Source organism: Equus asinus, chromosome X (genome assembly GCF_041296235.1).
Source record: "Equus asinus isolate D_3611 breed Donkey chromosome X, EquAss-T2T_v2, whole genome shotgun sequence".
NCBI lineage: Eukaryota > Metazoa > Chordata > Mammalia > Perissodactyla > Equidae > Equus > Equus asinus.
Genome location: NC_091820.1, coordinates 106,462,613 through 106,478,793, shown reverse-complemented (window position 1 = coordinate 106,478,793; position 16,181 = coordinate 106,462,613).

Here is a 16,181-nt window from a genome sequence, read left to right as displayed (position 1 = left end):
TATCATTTCAGATGATAAATCCAATGTCATTTAAATGAGTGTTCTTATATAGGTAATGTGTTGGCTCTCACTGGCTTTTTAAAATATTTTTTTCTTTGTTTTTAGTTTTTGGAAGTTTAATTATGAAGTGTTGTGATGAGGACTTCTTTGGATCTATCCTTTTTGGAAATTGGTCTGCTTTTTGAATCTCTAGGTTTTTTTTGTCAAATTTGCTAAGTTTTCAGTTATTGTTTCTCCAAATACATTTTTCTGCCACAGTCTCCTTTTGTGTCCTTTGGGGACTCCAATGAGACTAATCCTAGACTTTTGATTATTGTCCCACAAGTCCCTGAGGCTATGTTCATTAGTTTTTCCACTCTATTTTCTCTCTGTTGTTCAGATTGAGTAACTCTCTTACTCTGTCCACAAATTCACTGATTGTAACTTCTGTCATCATCACTGTACTATTGAGCTCATGCAGTAAGTCTTTTATTTTAGTCGTATTTTTCAATTCTATAATTTTTATTCAGTACTTTTTAAGAATTTCTATTTCTTTGGTGAATTTTTTATTTTTTTAAATTGATTTTAACAGCACTCATAATTGTTTGTTACAGCATTTTTATAATGGCTGTTTTAAAATCCTTTTCAGATAATTTCAATACCTGATTCATTTTAATTTTATCATCAGTTGACAGTTTTTTCTCATTCAAGTTGTGTTTGTCATGGTTCTTGGCATGACCCATGATTTTATACTGTCCCCTGGACATTTTGGTTCCTGTTAAGAGACACTTGATCCTATTTAAATATTCTATTTCAGCATGCAGTCACCCTGTTTAGGTTTTAGTGCATAGGTCCTGGATTACTTTTGAGATCTGTAGTTACAAGGAAAATTTAGTTTTTATAGTACTTGCAATGTTATTCTGGTCTTTGTTTTTGTGGCACTCTCACTGAAACCCACAGGTTCCACCTGAGTTGCCTGATGCTGTTTGGTGGGACAGCTTTTCTCTTTTTTTTCCTTTACTGTTTATGTCTCTTGGTATTTTGGGTTACAGGCCTCTCCAGCACCCATTCTTTGATATATGAGAGATAAAAAGAAAACACAGGGATCTTACCATGGTGTCTTTCTTCATGTCATGAGGTCCCTGGCCTATATGACTCTTTTATACCTTTGAGAATCCTTTTATAAGTGAATATTGAATTATTTATAGATATTTAGTTGTATTTAAGTGGGAAAAGCTGAAAAGAGTGAGTCTATGCCATCTTAAGAACAGGAATCATTACATTTGAGTGTTTCTTTTGTAAATGTTATTAATCTGGATTTAAGATGAAATTAAATTTGTTCTGAGACTCTATTATTTAATGAGCCATGTTAGTTTTCCTAAGAAATTTGAAAATATCCATTCCATTGTTTTCTTGAGTCTATATGTTCTACATATTCCATTGTTATTTCTATTGAGAAATCTGTGCTCAGCATAATTAGAGATCTTTTATAGGAAATTTGTCTTTATATCTGGATGATTTTATGATTCTTTTTCTTTGTCTATTATATTCTTCAGTTTAATCATGAGGTGATAAGATGTGAAAACACTTCACAGTTTGGGTGGAGAGAATGTTTCCAAAGATCTATTTTTATTTGCTTTCACAAACCACTTCAGTAGTATCGTAGGCCCAGGATACATTTTAATGTCAATTTCTCACCTTTGGTGCTTTTGTCTAATGTAGATACCGTAATATTAAATGCTAAACTTATTTGTGGTTAAGGTCCAAGGTTTCAAATAATCAGAAAGAGTTTTCTCCTCTTTCATCCACTGCCCAGGCCAAAAAAGACAAATTTCATTGTCTCTCTGTGCTGATAGACATATTTTTCTCTCATCTCTACTTTTACAAAGAATACAGTCCTTCTTGTGTGTCAACTTTACTTACAGAGCTCAGTTCTAACATTCTACTTCTCTAAGACATCATCTCAGGGCAGAGAGATGGGAGAGTTAACACCATCACCAAGATTACTGAAACTGGCATTCCTTCTTCAAAACACAACAAGGGCAATTGCAACATTATATCGTTCACTTAATGCTCATGGTTTTTGTGATTTCCTTTTTGATTGTAGCTAAATATTTTAAATATATTATCCTTAGCCAAATCCACTCATACACACATCATCCTATTTTGATTTAAAATTGTTAGAATATTTTTTCTGAAGCTTGACTCTCTTTATTAGGGGAAAAGAGTTCTATTTTTGGTGAAGTAAGAATAATGACATAAGTAGCCCTTTTAATTTGGTAAGAGTGATTAGCCAAACTTGAAAATATTCCAGCAAGATTTAGAAATGCTCATTCAGAAAAAGTAATGATAAAGGAAATTTTTGACCAGAGTAATCTTAGTGGTTAATGAGCATACAAATAACATATACTGGATTTTTAACAAACTCATTAAATATAGTATTTTCTTCATTTAATTATTTAAAAAAGATGACACTTCTGGTCTCAAGATGACAATGTATTGTTAGTATTTTTCATTCTCTTCCTAGAAGTCACTCTAAGGTGACAAGGAAATATGGGAAAGAGATACAAATTCTGATTTTGTTAAACCTGTATTCAGATAAAACCTTGAAACAAAAAATGACTGGAATGGGTTCCAAAGAATAAAATCAAGCAAGGCTGCAGAAAAAAACTTAAAGGAGAAATATACAACTGAAACTCTTGTGAAGAGTCAGAAAACTTCAATTTCCTAATATAAGATGGGTACTTTGAAGTATGAAACAAGAGCTCCTCAATTTTATCAGCAAGAAAAGTATGAATACACTGGCAGTGTGGGTTTCTCTGGATTTGGTTTGCTTTTGAGAAATGGAACAGGTAATATTGAAGAAAGAAGCACATAGACAATTCATATTTCCAAGAAGCAACCTGTATTTGTGGCATTGTGACTGGTATTGTGAATTGCTTACAACTGTCTATTTCCTTTGGCTAGGAAAAAAAAAAGTTAATAGAACACTCACATAAAATCTTCAGGCACAAATAAATCTACTTGTAGCTTAGACTAGAATCTTATCCCCTCTAAGACAACATCCTACAAATAGCTTTTCTAGAAAAAATATCATCTCATTCAAAGATAAAAACAAAAAAAAATCACAACAAACACAGAATCTATACAATTGTATTACAAGAAATATAGGAGACAGGGACAGGAAAGGTGTGTCGCAAGTTAAAAAGAAAAACTTACCAGAACAATGTTGCAACAGAAGAGATAAAAATAGTGGCAAAATATTTCACCATGAAATTAAGAAAAATCATCAAAGCAATATCCTCTCTAGAAGAGCAGAAAGAAGAGATGCAAGAGCTATTGTAATATAGAGGGAGACAACGGGAGGAGATATGATAAGTTTGAAAACTTCAGAAAACATCAAAGAAAAGAAAACGCATCGCAGAAATGAAGGCAAAATTAGAACCAGCACAAGGAAAAATAGATACTACGATCAACACAGCAAGTTACAAATATATTAGGGGGAAAAAACCCAGAATTTGACTGAAAAAAGTGCTTTGATAAAGAGAAAATGACATAGAAAAAAGAAAAATTCCAACATACACAGAATTGGAGTCTCTGAATAAGGTAAATAATAAAAGAGAATAAATACGTTAATAGTTATAAATCAAGAAATAAAGACAAAATTAGAATCCACATGTTGAAAGTATACACTACACCTGGAAAACTGTAAACAGTGGGGAGCAATTGTGAGCAGTCATGAACAGATAAGAGATGGAAGTTCTGCAGTGGCTTCAGATAATCTCCTGAGAAATCACTCTTTCAAAACTATGAGCAGCTGAGATCAATGACAGTAGCTTTCTTTGAGATTACCCAGGTTTGCTTTAGCTTCTGGATAAATTCCTTCAGATCACTTTCTTTAATGCTGCAAGCAGCTGAGATAGACATATGGGTTTTCCCACAATCTTGTCATTTCTTGATTTTCTGAACTCTAGCAGAAGCTTCCCAGACCTTCACTTCCTCAGCTCTGACAAAGGCTTTGTGAACCTCTAAGTCAAACTCATGCCTACATAGTTCCTAGAATGTCTTCTCTTTTACTGACTAACCCTGACTGCTATGCTCAGGGAAATAAATTTCTAAAAATAGAGAATTAAAATTATTAAATAGAATATTAAAATAATATATTTCATTATATACTTATAAATGAATAAAATATTGTTATAGGTTAATATACGAAAGCAAGTCTTCCTAAATATCAGAAGAAACACACATAGAACACAAATAGTTCATATAATGAGTGATTTCAAGAAGGTATAGAAACAGAAAACATAAAATTTCAATGAAAGTAAATGAGCTAAACTCACTAATTAAAAGCAAAGAACTATCAAGTGGCATCACAAAAAACTGTGCTATAGAGAAGAGGTAACTACAAAAAAGTGATTTAGAAAGATTGAAAATAAAAGATTGTGCAAAGGTGTGCAAAGACAGACAGCAGAATCCATAACCTTAACATGAAACAAGGTTGAATTTGAGACAAAAGTTTTAAATGAAACAAAAATGTAGCATGGTTTAATATAAAAAATTACAATCACAATGAAGTTATAACAATTATAAATATCTATGCATCAAATAACATGGAAGCAACAGGTATATAGTTAAAACTAGAGGCTATCAAACAAAAAGTAGACAGAATTGCCTTATTGGCAGTAGAGTTAGCCATTCAGTCCATGTCAGGCCAAGTGGACAAAGAATGAATATAGAAGACCTAAATAACACAATTAGTAAGGTGGAGTTATTTGATATGTGTCATATTCTGTACCATAAAATACAGAATACATTTTGCATTAAAGGACCCCTGGGCGCCGGCCCAGTGGCACAGCGGTTAAGTGTGCACGTACCACTTTGGTGACCCGGGGTTCGCCAGTTCAGATCCCGGGTGCGGACATGGTACTGCTTGGCAAGCCATGCTGTGACAGGCATCCCACATATAAAGTAAAGGAAGATGGGCATGGATGTTAGCTCAGGGCCAGCCTTCCTCAGCAAAAAGAGGAGGATTGGCAGCAGTTACCTCAGGGCTAATCTTTCTGAAAAGAGTTAAAAAAATAAATAAAGGACCCCTGGAATAGTCTAAAACAAACCAAAAAATGACTGTATATTTTGCTAGAAGACAAAACATCATTGTTTTTCAAAATATAAGAAAAGTAAAACAATCCAAACAATATTCATTAGTCATAATTCAATAAAAGTAGAAGTTAACAACAAAAACAGTAAACAAATATTGTGCTTTATACTTTCTCTTAAACAATTCAAAGAGAAATGCAACCTTACATTAGAATATCTAACAAAGGGTGATAATAAAAACATTACATATCAGAACCTATGTGATAATTCTAGAGCAGTACCCAAACTAAATTCGTCTTAAAAATACTTACTTTAACAAGAAATTTAAAAATTAAAAATATATGAATCATCAAGCCAAAAAAATTAGGAAAATAAAGACAAATAGAAAATAAATGAAAGGAGAGCAGAAGTTAAAAATTTAAAAAATAAAAATTAGTGAATTTTATAATAACAAAAATAAAATTGATGATAAACAATTAGCTAATCTGATCAAAATAAAACATTGCAGGGGATTTTTAAAATGAAGAATGATAAAATCAGCATAGATGGAGACATCTAAAAGAATAATATTACTTTGTTCAACTCTGTTCAAGTAAATTTGAATACCACAATGAAATGGATAATATTTTATAAAAATATAGCAAAACTCACTCAAGAAGACATAGAACATCAATTATAAAACAAGTATTAGGGCTCAACAATTTCACAGAATTTCTATTTCTTCAAATTTATCCTGCAGATAAATTGCATATAGAAGAAATAATGGATGCACAGGTGGTTTACTGAAGTATTGTTTGTAATAGCAAAATATTTGAACAACCTAAATGCCATCTATAGAGAACTGGTTAAAATGAATTATGATATAGCAATATAGTGGAATACTATGAAGTTGAAAAAACAAGCAGAGAAACCATAACAAACTCATGGAAGCTTTTTGTACTACAATGGAATAATCTCCAAGATACATTGTAAAGTGAAAAGAAATTAGGTACATAAATGTGTGTACAGTACATTAGCAGTGACTAAATAAAATAACTGTATTTGCTTTTGTGTATGTATTTGTGTATGCACATATACACAAATATATGCACAAAACTTTTCTGGAAGTGTAACAAGAAACTAATAACATAGGTTCTATGCAATAGAACTGGGTGCTTGGGAGAAAGGAGTAAGAGAGTTTTTCATTTTATGCCCATTTGCACATTTTGAATTTTGAAGCATGAGAAAGCGTTCCCTATTTACAAATAAGTATAATTTAATTTTTAAAAGTAATAAAGGAAAAGCAGCAAAAATAAAAGCTTGTTCAAGAAAGGAGTTGAAAGTTAGGGTTGATTTAGGTACTTGGGCTCTAAATCCTAGCCTTTGCCTCCTACAGTATACCCAAAGCAAAACTGGAAGAGCCTAGTATTTTTCTCTTATCATGAGTCACCTTGTACTTCAGTTGCAAAATGAAGTGAGAAGGTTAATACACATGGAGAAAAAATGGAATATATTTTAAAAACTCAAATTAAAAATTTTTAAGTGATTGAAAGTCATTAGGAATAAAACCAATTTCAAAATTTAAGTTGCAAAATATACAGTTTTTTGGCTACAAAGCAAAAAGGATTTTCTATGGAGACTCCAATCTACAGCACATGCCAAGGAGTAGTTGAATCTGAATTTAGGTTTAATAATTCCTTTTCAGTGTGGAAACTTTCAGCTACAGTTCCTGTGTGCTACGGAAATGAGAGTTCTAATAAGACCTTTCCACCTCAATTGTAGTTGGCTTTTAGGAAGCAGGAAAGAACTTGTACGAAGTAGAACAAGGTTCGGTAAATCCTAACCTTCCTTGATATTTCATTAATGTATCATTAAGAAAAGTCACTTCTTGGAATCTAACTTTTTTCAAAAAGGTAACACAATTGCACTCTAAGTTGCTCTGTTTGGTGGTATGTAAAATGGGTCTCATTTAACCATTGGAGAGATAATTCTTTTAATGTTCACAAGGTCTGCTTTTTATTTCCAGGATTGTAAACACTTAGCTCTGTAACATTGGATGACGCATAATATTTTGACGTCAAAGTCTGAGTCTTTCCAAATTGGGTTGATAAAATCAATGGCTTAAAGCCATCTCTTTGTAATGTTCTTAACAAAATAATGTTTAAGTAATGGATAGTCTTGGGTTCTGAAACAGTCCCTCAGGCTCCAACAATACAAGTTAAAGTGATTTAACCTGCTGAAGAGAAAGTAAAACTTCAAGGACAGTTTTAGCCTATCAGGAATCATTTGAACATAGGAGTTACTTTAATTATATTGTATGAATCGATTGGTATGTTAAGACGGTCAAGTCCATCACATGACCCATTAAAAACTTAGTGCTAACTGCATAATAAGTGATTAAGGACCAATTATTTTAGATTGGTCAAAGTGTTTGCCTTGTACAATCTTTGTAAAACATTTTTTCTTTTTGCATTTCCTTTCTCTTTACTAACTATTCTGTTTAGTAAGCAAAAGACAAAATTTTTATCCAGAGCAGGCGTTTTCTAAAAAACATCTTGTACTCTTCAGTATCTTTCATGTACAATAGAAGCTGTCTTTCCTTAATCTTTGAGAAAACTTCATCTTTAATCTTCAGGTTTAAATCCTGCCATGCTGGTTTTTTGTTCTGTTTTGTTTGTTTTAACAGCTTTAATGAGGTATAATTGACATACAATGAGCTGCACATATTTAAAGTGCACAATTTGATACATTTTGACATATCTATATGCTCATGAAACCATCACCACAATCAAGATAATAAACACATCTGTAAGTTCCAAGTTTCCTTGTGTCCCTTTTGCCTCCTTCTGCACTCTCCTACCCAAGCAACCACTGATTTGCTTTTTGTTAATGCAGATTAATTTTTACTATAATTTTACATAAATGGAATCATAAGTATGTACTCTTTTTTCGTCTGCCTTTTTTCTCCAAGAATTATTTGAGATGCATCCATGTTGTTGGGTTATTAGTAGTTAATTCCTTTTTATAGCTAAGTAGTATTCCATTGCATGGATATACCACAATTTGTTTATTCATTCGCCTGTGGACAGACATTGGGTTGCTTCTGGACTTTTAGTTATTATATATAAAACTGCTATGAACAGTTATGTACAAGTCTTTGTACAGGCGTAAGCTTTCATTTCTCTTGTATAACTGCCTAGGAATGGAATGCTGAATTATATGGTAGGTAGGTATGTTTAACTTTTTTCCGTTGAGGTATAATCGACACATAACATTGTATTAGCTTTAGATGTACAACATAATGATTCGACATATGTATATATTATGAAATGATCACCACAGTAAGTCTAATCAACATCTGTCACCACATATAGTTACAAAATTTTTTCTTGTGATGAGAACATTTAAGATCTACTCTCTCAGCAACTTTCAAACATACTATACAGTATTATTAATGATAGTCGCCATGCTGTACATTAGATCTGGATGTCTTATTTATTTTATAATTGGAAATTTGTACCTTTTGACTCCCTTCACTTATTTTTCCCACTTTCCCACTTCCCACCTCTGGCAACCAAGAATCTGTTCTCTAGATCTATGAGCTTTTTTTTAAAAACAATTTTTATTGTAGTAAAATATACATAACATTTATCATTTTAAAGTGTACATTTTTAAGTGTACAGTTCTGTGGCATTACATACATTCACATTGCTGTGCAACCATCGCTACTATCCATCTTCAGAACTTTATCTTGCAAAACTAAAACTCTGTACCCATTAAACACTAACTACCCATTCTCCTCTTTTCTAGCCCCTGGCAACCACCATTTTACTTTCAGTTTCTTTGAATTTAACTATTCTAGGTATTTCATGTAAGTGGAATCATACAATATTTGGGCTTTTGTGATTGGCTTATCTCACTAAGCATAATATCTTCAATGTTCATCCATGTTGTAACATGTGTCAGATTTTCCTTCCTTTTCAAGGATAATATTCCATTTTATGTGTATACCACTTTTTTTAATCCATTCATCCATTGATGCACCTTTGGGTTGCTTCCACCTTTTGGCTGTTGTGAATAATGCTGCTATGAACATACATGTACAAATACTTGCTCAAGTCCCTGCTTTTGCTTCTTTGAGATATATACCCAGAAATAAAATTTCTGGATCTTATGGCAACTCTATGTTTAATTGTTTTAGGAATCACCTTACCATTTTCCATAGTGGCTGTACCATTTTACATTCCCACCAGAAATGCACAAGGGTTTCAATTTCTCCATATCCTCACCAACACTTGTTATTTTCTGATAACTTGGTTTTTTGATAACAGTCACTCTAAAGGGTGTGAATGTATAACCTTAGTGAGTATTGATTAAGTGAAAGCAATGAAAACTTAATTAAATGATGTTGAGTGTTGTTCAAGAGCTTTTAAACCATAGAACCCCTTATTCAAACAAACTATTATGTAAAAGTTTACTCTGTAAAAGAGATAACGCGGCCACTCTGTCTGAAGTGAAGGTGGGGGCAGCAGAGCTCTGCCAATTTTCCAGGCTCCTAGCCTTGTTCCTTTCTCTGTGTCACCCTAAAGGGACACTCTAATGCAGTCAACAGTATCAAATGGCTCAAAATATCACCACTTCAAACCCGTAAGTGTTCAGACTTGTAACTTCTGCTTTGGTAACTAGTATGGCTACCATTTCATTCAGTAAAGTTAGTTTCAAAAGTTAAGGCAAATATGTAATTAAAAACTCAGAGCTATACTTAAAGCTGTTAAATATCCTATGTAATCCTACCAGTGCTCTCACAGTTCCTTGATATCTCAAAGTACTTAGCAAATCCTTATTATCCCTTAATCCTCTCAAATTGACTTGAAATGTATTGACATCATTTAAAAACTAATTTCAAGCTGATGAACCTTTTACTGTCTTTGTATTTTAAATCTGAATAGGTTGGAATCTAAATTGCTTGAACATCCAATCATCCTTATATGTATGATTTTCCAACAAATATACTCTACAAGAGCCACTACTTAGTGGGTCCCCAGTACCCCATTACCCTCTTAGTGAAATCCAAATTCATGAATGCTTTTCAAATATGTATACATAAAAGAATTTGAGTCAATCAGACAGATAAGAGGCAGCGTAGTGTAATGGTTGAGAGCACGGACTATGGAACCAGACTGCCTGAGTCGGATCCTGGTTCTACTACTTACAAGCTCTGCCACCTTGGGTAAATCAGGTAACTTCTCTGGGCCTCAACTTTCTGATCTGTTAAACAGGGATAATGATATTGGAACCTATTTCATGGAATTGCCATGAGGATTAACTGTGCTAATATTTATAAAGTAATTAGAACAATGCTTGGCATATAGTGAATATCATACATAAAATTAGATGAAATTCCCTCCTTTTCTGACAAAGGTTGTGTCCAGATATATTTCCCTAGAGATGTGTTGAGTTCTCATGTGTGTTTTCTATGTGCTACCTCACTTTATAAAGCCAAGGAGCTGAATATGGACTTGATTAGTGTCTTTCTACAAAGTGTTTCAAATGCCGGTAGAACAGGACTGGGTTACTGAGAGCACCTGCCTCCCTCCATAGCCTGGTACCTGCTACCTTTCTTGCCATCTTCTACCAATCTCTTACATACTTCTTGGATTCAAGCCATAAGGAAATACTTGTAATTATCCAAAGGAATCATGCTTTTTCAACCTCTACACCATCTCACATCCTGTTCCTTCTTCCTGAATCATCCTTGTAATGTTTCTTTGTCTAGATAAATGACATGAGATTTTAATACTGATTGAGAATTGTGATCGGTGAATTTTAGTTGAGTTCTAGGTATGATGACAGGCTATCAAAACCATCCCTAAATCAAGAAACAGCATAGGGATGCAAAATAGCAGATATTTCATATTAGCCTTTTCAGCATGTGTCATCCCATAAAATTCATTTGACCTTATACACAACTTATTTCTTTTCAGAAAAAGAAGTGAAGTCACCGTGGTACATATAACCAGAGTATTGGTCCCTCCTCTGCCCCTACCCCTTTCTCTCTTTCCTCTCTCTGGAGTTTGTCCCTTGGCAAGATTCCTTGGTATTCCTGGTTCAACTATAAAACATTATTCACCACTTGTCACCCCTTAGAAATTCTGCCTCGTATGTTGCCACACAACTCTTTTCTGTGCATGCCAGTGGCAATTTCTGACTACGTTAGTGTAACTACCACCCCGACTATGATAGAAACATATTGAAAACCTTCATACTACTTCCTAGTCAATAGCCCCCTGAGGTAGCCACTATTCTGACTTCTACTACCATATATTAGTATTGGCTCTTTTTAAACTTCATATAAATAGAATCAATATAGTATGTACTCTTTCTTTCAACATAAATGTAAATAAGATGCATTCATGTTGTTCCACGTAGTAGTAGTTTGTTCTTTTCATTGTTGTTCCCTCGTATGAATTTACAGCAATTAATTTAAACATTATATTGTTGGGCATTTGTATTATTTTCAGTTTTGACTATTATAAGTAAATTTTAATGAAGTTTTTTTACATGTCTTTTGGTACAAATATGCACTTATTTCTTTTGCATGTATACCCTAAAATGGAGTTCCTGGGTAGTAGAAATGCACACACACAACCCCCCCAAGGACAGATATTCTCAGAGACATGACTCTAAATCCATGAGTAAGAGAATCAACAATCTTTTACTAGGTGACTCCTGTCTTCCATGACCTACACTAGGCATGACTGCCTCATCATTTGTAAGACAGAGTGTTTTCCAATATGACTCATAATGATAAGGAAGATAGTCTTGGTTCCTTTCTTTTGTTACTTACCACTCACCTACGCCTCTCAAATTTTGTCCCTCTGGACATGCTTTGGATAAGAAAGGGCCATAATATCAACATGAATGCCTCTTAATATCCACTCTTTTACCTAGGAAAATTCAGCTAGGAAAACTTAGGATGACAGTAATCCCTAACTAAGGGCCTTTCTAGTCCTCTGTCTCTGAATAGCAGAAGAGGAGGTGTATGGTATCATACTAAGAGAGGGTTTAATTCTTCTAGTTACATAAAGGTCATATAAGCATTTATAGTAAAAAGCATAAGGTATGTTCCAAGTCATGTTCCAAAAAGTGTAAGATATTGGTAAGTATTATGAGGAAAAAAGCTTTGTAGAGTTGTGGAAAATGATAGCCCCCAAAAGTCAAGTAGATTTCTTTACTGCAAGAATTATTGAGGCTTTTCATATTTTGTGAAGCTCTAAGTTAGCAATTCAGACTTTATAATTTGCCAAACTTATTGTACACGAAACTATTTTCTCAGACTACCTAGTAAAATTTTTGGGAATCAATGATTTTTAGAACCCAGTTTGAGAAATACATCCTTAGGGAAGTAAAAGATGCCACGTGGCCGAATGAAGCAATAAACCTATTGCTTCCCACTAGAGTGGCTGGAGAAGAATCCTGTGGAGTTTTCCTCTGCTCAACAGTTGTTTTCTGCATGACTAATGTGTTCCAGGCCCTACACTAGGTATGGGAGGGATAAACATGATAAAATTCAGGCCCTTCTCTAGAGTTGCTCACAGGTATGAGTAGCACTCATTTATGCAAAAATCATCTAACTTAGGGCTAGAACCCAGAGCAGCTCTCTTACTTGGAAGCCTACTTCCAGGAATAATGTCTCCTTAGGGCTGACTTGTTCTTCCTGTTTCTTTATGAATAAAAGTACATACCCCCCTTAATTCTTACCAGCATTTATTGAAGTCCTGGGTTTTAGAATACAAGATACTATATTTGGAGAGTACTTTATATTTTTTCAGGATTTTGCATGTTTTGTATCTCATTTGAACCACACAACTCCTATCACTATCAGACAAGAGAAAAATTATTATATAGAGAGAGAAATTGAGATAGATAGAGAGGTAATATGGAATTCAGCATAGTGGATTAGGAAAAATAACTGAATGAGGAGTGAGAAAACACACGCCCTGGTTCCCTAGCACACATCAACTGGCTGCATGACTTTTTACAGTTAATACCTGTTTATTCCTCTTACGAAATGATAAATAAAATTGAAATAAAATCTGTGTTATGCATTTATTGGGGTTGTTGTAACAAAATGCAATGCAGATAAAATACTTTGCAAAAGTGTAAGTGCTAAACAAATGTGAGGTATTCTCATTGACTTGTTCACAGCTATACTTTTCATCAGGGATGCAGTTAGCATGAGAAACCAACCCTCATGGATGAATCTAGTGCTTTTCCACAATATTAAGATGTGGGAAAATAAACACAAATATAGATTCTCAAATATCTTCTTAAATGTTTTTCCTGATTTCATGCTTGACGTACAGAAGCCTGAGCAAACTTTTTAAAACATGAAAATTTTTATCATGTCATTCCCCTGCCTAAAACTATTTGATGACATCCCATTGCACTAAAAATAAAATCTATACTCCTTTCCATGATTTATAAGACCAGGCCTCATCTGGCTGATGCCTATCTTACCAACCTCAATTTACTGTTTCTGTCACTTACTACCCTCCAGACACATTTATTTTACTTCCTTGAATTCTCCAAGCCCGTTCCAATCTCAGAGCTTTCGTTCATGCTAGTGCCTTTGCTTGAAATGACTCCTTAGCCTTCACCTGTCTAATGGCTCCTCATATTTTGTATCTCGGATTAAATGTCACTTATTCAGAGAAGCCATCTGCATATAGTATATATATTTCAAGGTGCTGTCTCTCATAGCACCCTTTTGAAAAACGTGATAGCATTTAGAGTCTTTATTTAAAAAAGAATGAGGTATTTGTTCTTTCAAATGTTTGCTTTCCCTGATGTACTATAAACTTCATGAAGGCAAAGACCTTGTATAATTTATCAGGCCATGCACAATGCTTATCACAGTAAGTGACATATAGTAGCCATTCAATAAATGTTTGTTGAATTAATTGTTTGATCAAAAGTATCAGTGCTCTCTTTTGATGAAAGAAAGGAGAACACTACTTTCTGAGGGCAAATAGTGGCTAAGCCTTTATTTTGAAAGAATAATAATTACTAGTTCAAATATTTTTAGATTATATTAATAACTTCTTAACCTATGGTCCCCATCTGAAGCATACTAGTAATACCTTCATCCCTCACAGCTCACTGGCAGCCACTGTCCACTTTTATCTTTATTCTTGGTACCCACTTCTCTGATTTTACACAAACTTTGGGAGAAAACAGATCGTCCTGACAAATGTGAATCCTTTGGGCAAGAGAACAGAGACGTCACTAATGGGAAGGATATAATAACTCTAGCATCTATACAGCATGCTATTTTTATAGGAATTCTTGAGCATTAAATAAATATTGCCCTTAATCACCTGCCGCTTTGATCATTATATAAAAGCACTAGAAAAAAAAATTTTGTTTGTGTGATATTTACTTTGTAATAAACGGCACCAGAAGACAAAATCCAATATTGAGTCATCAGGTGGAATTTCACTGTACTCCTTTCTTTCTCCTCATTTCCGCAGGACCGCTTCTGTTTTCTAGATATTTCAGCTTGAATGAAATAAATGACTCATAGATCATGATGCTGCTGGGGGTGTCTTGTAAAGACCTGTATGTTTTGTTGATCTTTGAGCCCATCTGTAGTCTTCCTGTGCCAACCCTGGAAATAATCTGTAAAATATTTAACAACTTCAATGCTTCTGGATTCCCAGTGATACTAGGATATTAAAATTTGACTATAAAATATTTTCTACGTGAAGGAAAAAAAGAATATAAAATGTTCTTGCTTTCCATTTTTATTTCTTTTATTCTTAACACATTGTCACTAATCAATAGTTTAGCATAGTTGTAGGCCTCTGTTTACTTAATTAATTTATGCATTCATTCACTCATTCATTCATTTTTTAACTTTTTCTTTTGAAACAATTTTAAGTTAACTTAGTAACTGCAAGAATAGTACAGAGATATCCCATGTGTCTTTCACCTGGCTTCCCCCAGTGACAACATCTAACACAATCATAGTACAATTACCTAACCAGGAAATTGACATCAGTGCAACACAGATTTTATTCAGGTTGCAACAGTGTTTACATGCATTCTTTATTTCTAATGAATAATTCTCTGAAATATTATCGCATGTATAGACCTATGTAATCATCACCACAATCAGGATACAGAACTGTTCCATCACTCGAAAGAAATTCTCTTATGCTGTCCCTTTATAGTCATACACTTCTGGCAGCCCTAACCTCTGACAAACACTGATCTGTTATCCATCGCTATAATTTTATTTTGAGAGTGTTATGGTAATCTTTAGAAATTGTCTTTTTAGAATTCAGCATAATACTCCTGAGCTCAATACACGTTGTTGTATGTATCAATAATTTGTTCTTAACCCATTCACCAGTTGTAAGTCATTTGGGTTATATCTAGTTTTTGGCTATTACAAGTAATGATGCTATAATCATTTCTATACAGGATGTTGTGTGAACATACGTCTTCATTTCTCTTAGGTAAAACGCCTAGGAGTAGAATTGTTGGGTCATCTGATAAGTATATGTTTAACTTTATAAAAACTGAAACATATTTTCCAGAATGACTGTACCATTTTACATTCCCACCAGCAGTGAGTTAGTGATCCACTCTTTCCATATTCTTTCCAGAATTTTGTGTCATCACTAATTTCTACTTTAGCCATTCTTTTAGGTGTATAGTACTATCTCATTGTGGCTTTGATTTGAATTTCCTTAATGGCTAATGAAGTTAAACACCCTTTCACAGGCTTGTCATGTGTATATTCTCTTTGGGGAAATGCCTGTTCTTGTCTTTTGCCCATTTTCTAACTGGATGTTTTGCTTTTCTACTGTTGATTTTAGAGGGTTCTTTAAATGTTCCGGATATAAGTCCTTTGTTGCATAGGTGATTTTCAAATATTCTCTCTCAGTCTGTGGTTTGCCTTTTCATTCCCTTGATAGGATTTTCCACAGTGCAATGATTTTAAGTTTTAGAGAAATCTAATTTTTAAGTTTTCCTTTTATTGCTCATGCTTTTGGTGTGGAGTCTAAGAACTCTTCGCCTAATTTTAAGTCAAGCAGGTTTTTTCCTAAAAGTTT